The 7,238-nt window shown below is 48.7% G+C and overlaps 1 pseudogene; it reads right to left on the bottom strand.

Moving 5' to 3' along the window:
* Window positions 1–5,986: 5,986 nt before the first annotated feature.
* On the bottom strand, window positions 5,987–6,105 carry LOC144594120 (5S ribosomal RNA; annotated as a pseudogene).
* Window positions 6,106–7,238: the final 1,133 nt, after the last annotated feature.

Below are 7,238 nucleotides of genomic sequence, written 5' to 3' on the forward strand. Positions count from 1 at the left end.
TACGCAAAAAAGGAACGATGACAAAGGAAACAGGCCATTGTTAGCTGCTTATTCACAAAATGCTGGAGTAACTCAGCGGGTCAGGCAGCATCTCGGGAGAGAAGGAATGGGTGACGTTTCGGGTCGAGACCCTTCTTCAGACTGATGTCAGGGGGGGCGGGACAAAGGAAGGATATAGGTGGAGACAGGAAGATAGAGGGAGATCTGGGAAGGGGGAGGGGAAGAGAGGGACGGAGGAACTACCTAAAGTTGTTAGCTAAAAATTGTTAGCTGCTCGCTAGGTGAGAACGAGAAGCTGGCATGACTTGGGTGAGGGAGGGGCAGGGAGAGATGGATGATGCAAGGGTTACTTGATGTGAGAGAAATCAATATTCATACTGCCGAGTTGTAAGACGCCCAAGCGAAATATGAGATGCTGTTCCTCCAATTTGCGCTGGGCCTCACTCTGACAATGGAGGAGGCCCAGGACAGAAAGGTCAGTGTGGGAATGGGAAGGAGAATTAAAGTGTTTGGCAACTGGGAGCTCCACTCCGGAATTAGAAGCCCTTGATCAGTTACGGGAAGGAGGGTAATTTATATTTTATGTTGAAACAAAATACTGGAGTAACTCTGGAGTAACTCTGGAGAGAAGGAATGGGTCAAGATCCTTCTTCAGACTCGACCCGAAACGTCACCCATCCCTTCTCTCCAGAGATGATACCTTTCCCACTGAGTTACTCCAGCACTCTGTGAAACGTCACCTATCCATGTTCTCCAGAGATGGAGTCTGATGAAGGGTCTGATGAAGGGTCCCGACCTGAAACGTCACCTATCAATGTTCTCCAGAGATGCTGCCTGACCCGCTGAGTTACTCCAGCACTCTGTGAAACGTCACCTATCCATGTTCTCCAGAGATGCTGCCTGACCCGCTGAGTTACTCCAGCACTCTATGCGTCTTTCTTTAGATAGATTGTCGGGAGTAGTGGGCAGAGGTGGGAATGAAAGCTGGAAGAAAGGAAGGGAGGACCAATACCTGGCAGGTTGCAGATAGGCAGATGGTCACCAGGCAACAAAAGCTTTTCACTGTACCTCGGTACACGTGACAATAAACTAAACTGTAGACGGTTGGACAAAGGCCAGAGATGAAACTACAGAAGGAGTGAGACAAAAGGATTGGAGAGTTGCGAACTATGAATCGTGACAGATTTTTAGTGTGGACATGTTTTTAGCTTGTTTACTGGTCGACAGAAGGTAGTTGAGGCCAGTTCATTGGCTATATTTAAGAGGGAGTTAGATGTGGCCCTTGTGGCTAAAGGGATCAGGGGGTATGGAGAGAAGGCAGGTACGGGATACTGAGTTGGATGATCAGCCATGATCATATTGAATGGCGGTGCAGGCTCGAAGGGCCGAATGGCCTACTCCTGCACCTATTTTCTATGTTTTCTATGTTTTCTATGACCAACGTGCTTTGCATCAAGCCATGGGGAAAGTGTTAGTGTTAACAAGACTCCGCCATTCTGGGCCTTCAAAGGGAATCCCCCAACATCGCTTGTTGTTCATAAGTTCATTAGTTGGGGGCGGCACGGTGGCGCAGCGGTAGATTTGCTGCCTTACATCAGGTGCAGCGCCAGAGACTCAGGTTCGATCCGACTACGGTGGGCGGAAAGGGCCTGTTTCCGCGCTGTATCTCTAAACTAAACTAAAGTTCCAGAAGCAGAATTAGGCCATTCGGCCCATCAAGTCTACACTACCACTCATTAAAGGCTGATCTATCTTTGCCTCATAACCCCATTCTCCTGCCTTCTCCCCATAACCCCTGACACCCGTGCTAATCAAGAATCTATCTATCTCTGCCTTAAAAATATCCACTGACTTGGCCTCCACAGCCTTCTGTGACAATGAATTCCATAGATTCACCACCCTCTGACTAAAGAAATCCCTCCTCATCTCTTTAAAGGTAGGTCCTTTAATTCTGAGGCTGTGCCCTCTGGTCCTAGACTCTCCCACTGGTGGAAACATCCTCTGCACATCCACTCTACATAGACCTTTCACTATTCGGTAAGTTTCAATGAGGTCCCCCCCCTCACCCTTCTAAACTCCAGCGAGTACAGGCCCAGTGCCGACAAACGCTCATCGTATGTTAATCCGCTCATTCCCGGGATCATTCTCGTAAGCCTCCTTTGGACCCTCTCCAGAGCCAGCACATCCTTCTTCAGATATGGGGCCCAAAACTGCTCATAATGCTCTAAATGCGGCCTGACCAGCGCCTTGTAGAGCCTCATCATTACATCCCTGTAGCAAAGATTCTTTTGTCTATATGTTTGCAGAAGCCGTTGTGAAAGATTCCCCACCATGTACATTTACATTTCACAGAGAAATGGTTCCCTCTGCTATGAATTCATTTATGTTGGTGTTTCCCATTTTGTTTTGTGCCCATTGTCAGTTAATTTTGCATGCGTGCCATGGACTCATGGAGCCAAAATGTCATACAGCACGGAAACAAAAGACAATAGATAGACAATAGATAATAGGTGCGGGAGGAGGCCATTCGGCCCTTCGAGCCAGCACCACCATTCAATGTGATCATGGCTGATCATTCACAATCAGTACCCCGTTCCTGCCTTCTCCCCATAGCCCCTGACTCCGCTACCCTTAAGAGCTCTATCCAGCTCTCTCTTGAATGCATTCAGAGAATTGGCCTCCACTGCCTTCTCAGGCAGAGAATTCCACAGATTTACAACTCTCTGACTGAAAAAGTTTTTCCTCATCTCAGTTCTAAATGGCCTACCCCTTATTCTTAAACTGTGGCCCCTTGTTCTGGACTCCCCCCAACATTGGGAACATGTTTCCTGCCTCTAACGTGTCCAACCCCTTAATAACCTTATACGTTTCGATAAGATCTCCTCTCATCCTTCACCTCTAAATCAAGGGATATGGGGAGAAGGCACGCATGTCACTGATTGTGGATGATCAGCCATGATCACAATGGATGGCGGCGCTGGCTCGTAGGGCCGAATGGCCTCATCCTGCACCTATCTTCTATGTTTCTATCCCACTTTCTCATCCACTCCCGACATACCAGGGGCAATTTTACACAGGGCCAATTAACCTTTGGGATGTGGGAGGGCTCTTGGAGCTCCGGGACGAAACTCACACAGGGTCCTCATAGTGACAACGTGCAAACTCCGCACGGACAGCAGCCGTGGTCAGGGTCAAACACAGGGTCACTGGCGCTGTGAGGCAGCAGCCCTGCCCGCTGAGCCACTGGGAATTTTAACCCACGCTGTAATTTGAGACCGATACTAATATTGCTGGCAGTTTTTAGAGGTGAAATGTTAGAACGGCGTTCTCGGCAGGAATCTGCTGATCAACGGGACCTGAGGAACACAAAACTCTGCTTGCACTTTCAACCTTTTCTTTTACCCAGAGTAAACGTAGAGGTCATAGAAACATAGAAGGTACGCGCAAAATGCTGGAGTAACTCAGCGGGTCAGGCAGCATCTCGGGAGAGAAGGAATGGGTGGCGTTCCAGGTCGAGACCCTTCTTCAGAGATAGAAACATAGCAAATAGGTGCAGGAGGAGGCCATTCGGCCCTTCGAGCCAGCACCGCCATTCAATATGATCATGGCTGATCATCCAGAATCAGTACCCCGTTCCTGCCTTCTCCCTTGATTCCCTTAGCCCCAAGAGCTAAATCTAACTCTCCCTTGAAGAGTTATGGGGAGAAGGCAGGAACGGGGTACTGATTGAGAATGATCAGCCATGATCACATTGAATGGCGATACTGGCTCGAAGGGCCGAATGGCCTCCTCCTTCACCTATTGTCGATTGAAAACATCCAGTGAATTGGCCTCCACTGCCTTCACAACTCTCTGGGTGAAAAAGGTTTTTCCTTCATCTCTGTCCTAAATGGCCTACCCCTTATTCTTAAACTGTGTGACCCTTGGTTCTGGACATAGGTTTAAGGTGAGAGGGGCAAGGTGGAATAGGAACCTGAGAGGAAGCTTTTTCCCTCAGATGGTGGGTGTATGGAGCGAGCTACCAGAGGAAGTAGTTGACGCAGGAGCGACACGGTGGCGCAGGAGTTGAGCTGCTGCCTCACAGCGCCAGAGACACAGGTTCGATCCTGACCACCGAGCCCGCACCGACCAGCGATCCCCGTACATTAACATTATCCTACACACACAAAGGACGATTTTCATTTTTTATCAATAGGCAATAGACAATATGTGCAGGAGGAGGCCATTCGGCCCTTCGAGCCAGCACCGCCAATCAATGTGAGCATGGCTGATCATTCTCAATCAGTACCCCGTTCCTGCCTTCTCCCCATACCCTCTGACTCCGCTATCCTTAAGAGCTCTATCCAGCTCTCTCTTGAATGCATTCAGAGAATTGGCCTCCACTGCCTTCTGAGGAAGAAAATTCCACAGATTCACAACTCTCTGACTGAAAAGTTTTTCCTCATCTCAGTTCTAAATGGCCTACCCCTTATTCTTAAACTGTGGCCCCTGGTTCTGGACTCCCCCAACATTAGGAACATGTTTCCTGCCTCTAACGTGTCCAACCCCTTAGTAATCTTATACGTTTCGATAAGATCCCCTCTCATCCTTCTAAATTCCAGTGTATACAAGCCTAGTCTTTCAACATACGACAGTCCCGCCATTCCGGGAATTAACCTGGTGAACCTACGCTGCACGCCCTCAATAGCAAGAATATCCTTCCTCAAATTTGGAGACCAAAACTGCACACAGTACTCCAGGTGCGGTCAAAGCTAATGACCCTACAAACCTGCACGTCTTTGGAGTGTGGGAGGAAACCGCAGCACCCGGAGAAAACCAACACAAGTCACGGGGAGAACGTACAAACCCCGTACGGACAACACCCGTAAGTCAGGATCGAACCCGGGTCTCCGGCGCTGACAGGCAGCAGCTGACAGGCGCTGTGCCACCGTGCCGCCCAAAATTTTCAAATCTTTTTTCTACAAATTAATTTAATTTAAAAAGTAAATAAAATCATAGATAAAAGCAGAAGCTGCTGGAAGGAATCAACAGGTCAGGGCGAAGGTATTTATTCACAAAATGCTGGAGTAACTCAGCAGAATCAGGCAGCATCTCAGGAGAGAAGGAATGGGTGACTTTTCGGGTCGAGACCCTTCTTCAGAAGGTCAGGTCAGGCCGCATCTGTGGAGGAAATTGGGTTGGGACCCTACTTCAAACTGACCTGAAACGTCGCTCATCCATTCCCTCCACAAATGCTACCTGACCAGTGGAGTTCCTCCAGCACTTTGTGCATTGCTCAAGATTCCAGCACCTGCAGTTCCTTGTGTCTACAATAATTTTGTTAACAATTGGCGTTCTGCACGGTGGGCCGGCACGGTGGCGCAGCGGTAGAGATCCGGGTTCAATCCTGACTACGGGTATTCATACAGAGTTTGTACGTTCTCCCCGTGACCTCCGGTTTCCTCCCACACTCCAAATACGTGCAGGTTTGTAGGTTAATTGGCTTTGGTAAAAATCGTAAGTTGGCCCCAGTGTGTAGGATAGTGCTGGGACACAGGGGATCGCTGGTCAGCGTGGACTCGGAGGGCCGAAGGGCCTGTTTCCAAGCTGTATCTCTAAACTAAACTCCATCACCCATCTTCCTATTTTAGTTTCTCAGGCTTCACTTCAGTTAATTAACTCGCTGGCTATAAGACGGCAGAAAGTGGAACACAAACGTTTATCCGAATGATAATCTTAATCAGCTCAAAAGCAGGTGGTACCATGAGACTTAAGTGGGTGGCACAATGGTGCATCGGTGAGAGAAGGGGTGCTGTCTCACAGATCCAGAGAACCGAGATCAATCCTGATCCCGGCTGCTGTCTGGATAGAAACATAGCAAATAGGTGCAGGAGGAGGCCATTCGGCCCCATGAGCCAGCACCGCCGTTCAATATGATTATGGCTGATCATCCAGAATCAATACCCCGTTCCTGCTTTCTCCCCATAACCCCTCGATTCCCTGTAAAAGCCTACAGCACCTGGTATTCCCAGGCACTCTCCCATCCAGGTACTAACGAGGCCTGAGCCTGCTTAGCTTCCAAGATCAGATGAGATCGGGCATTTTCAGGGTAGTATGGCCGTAGGATTTTCTTTAATTAAGGCTTTATTTTACATTTAAATGTAGATTATTTTGGTGTTTTCTACCAACACGTGGAGCCTGTGACTTAATTGGCTGAGCAAATTTCTGCTTCGGTGCCTTCGGTGGAACTTGCATGTTCTCCCTGTGACTGCACAAGTTTCTATCAGTTTGAAGAAGGGTCCCCATATAAAACGTCACCTGTACATGTTCTCCAGAGATGCTGCCTGACCCTCTGAGTTACTCCAGCACTCTGTGAAACGTCACCTATCCATGTTCTCCACAGATGCTGCCTGACCCGCTGAGTTACTCCAGCACTCTGTGAAACGCCACCTATCCATGTTCTCCAGAGATGCTGCCTGACCCGCTGAGTTACTCCAGCACTCTGTGAAACGTTACCTATCCATGTTCTCCAGAGATGCTGGAGGCCAGAACTGCACACAGTACTCCAGGTGCGGTCTCACTAGGGCCCTGTACAACTGCAGAGGGACCTCTTTGCTCCTATACTCGACTCCTCTTGTCATAAAGGCCAAGTGTCTGTCTTCACTGCTCTTGCAGCAGGTGTTTACTGAATTAAATGATGCAAATGGCGTTTCGACCAGATGTATCTGTGTACAGGAAGCATTCCCGCTCTCTGTTTTAAACACCCTTCTTCCTGACGTTGTTTTGCCGGATGTAGATTTAGAGATGCTTGTCTGCAATTCCTCCCTCTGTTATTTTAGTCAACTGGTGATGAGAAACAGTTGGGAGTTTTACTGGGCTGCGTTCTCAGCCCCCTCCTTTACTCCGTGTACACCCACCACTGTACAGCCACGCGCACATCTAATTCAATCTACAAATTCGCAGACGACACCACCATTGATTTTTAGATTTAGAGGTACAGCACGGAAACAGGCCCTTCGGCCCACCGAGTCCGTGCCGCCCAGAGATCTTTTCGCAGTTATTAGACTGTAATCAAGAAAATGTACCTGACTTGCTGTAAAATTTGTAGTATGACAAATAAACTTGACTTGAAGTAGTTTATTCACAAAATGCTGGAGTAACTCAGCAGGACAGGCAGCATCTCAGGAGAGAAGGAATGGGTGACGTTTCAGGGCGAGACCCTTCTTCAGACTGATGTCAGGGGGGTGGGACAAAGGAAG

Source organism: Rhinoraja longicauda, chromosome 5 (genome assembly GCF_053455715.1).
Source record: "Rhinoraja longicauda isolate Sanriku21f chromosome 5, sRhiLon1.1, whole genome shotgun sequence".
In the NCBI taxonomy this organism is placed as follows: Eukaryota; Metazoa; Chordata; class Chondrichthyes; order Rajiformes; family Arhynchobatidae; genus Rhinoraja; species Rhinoraja longicauda.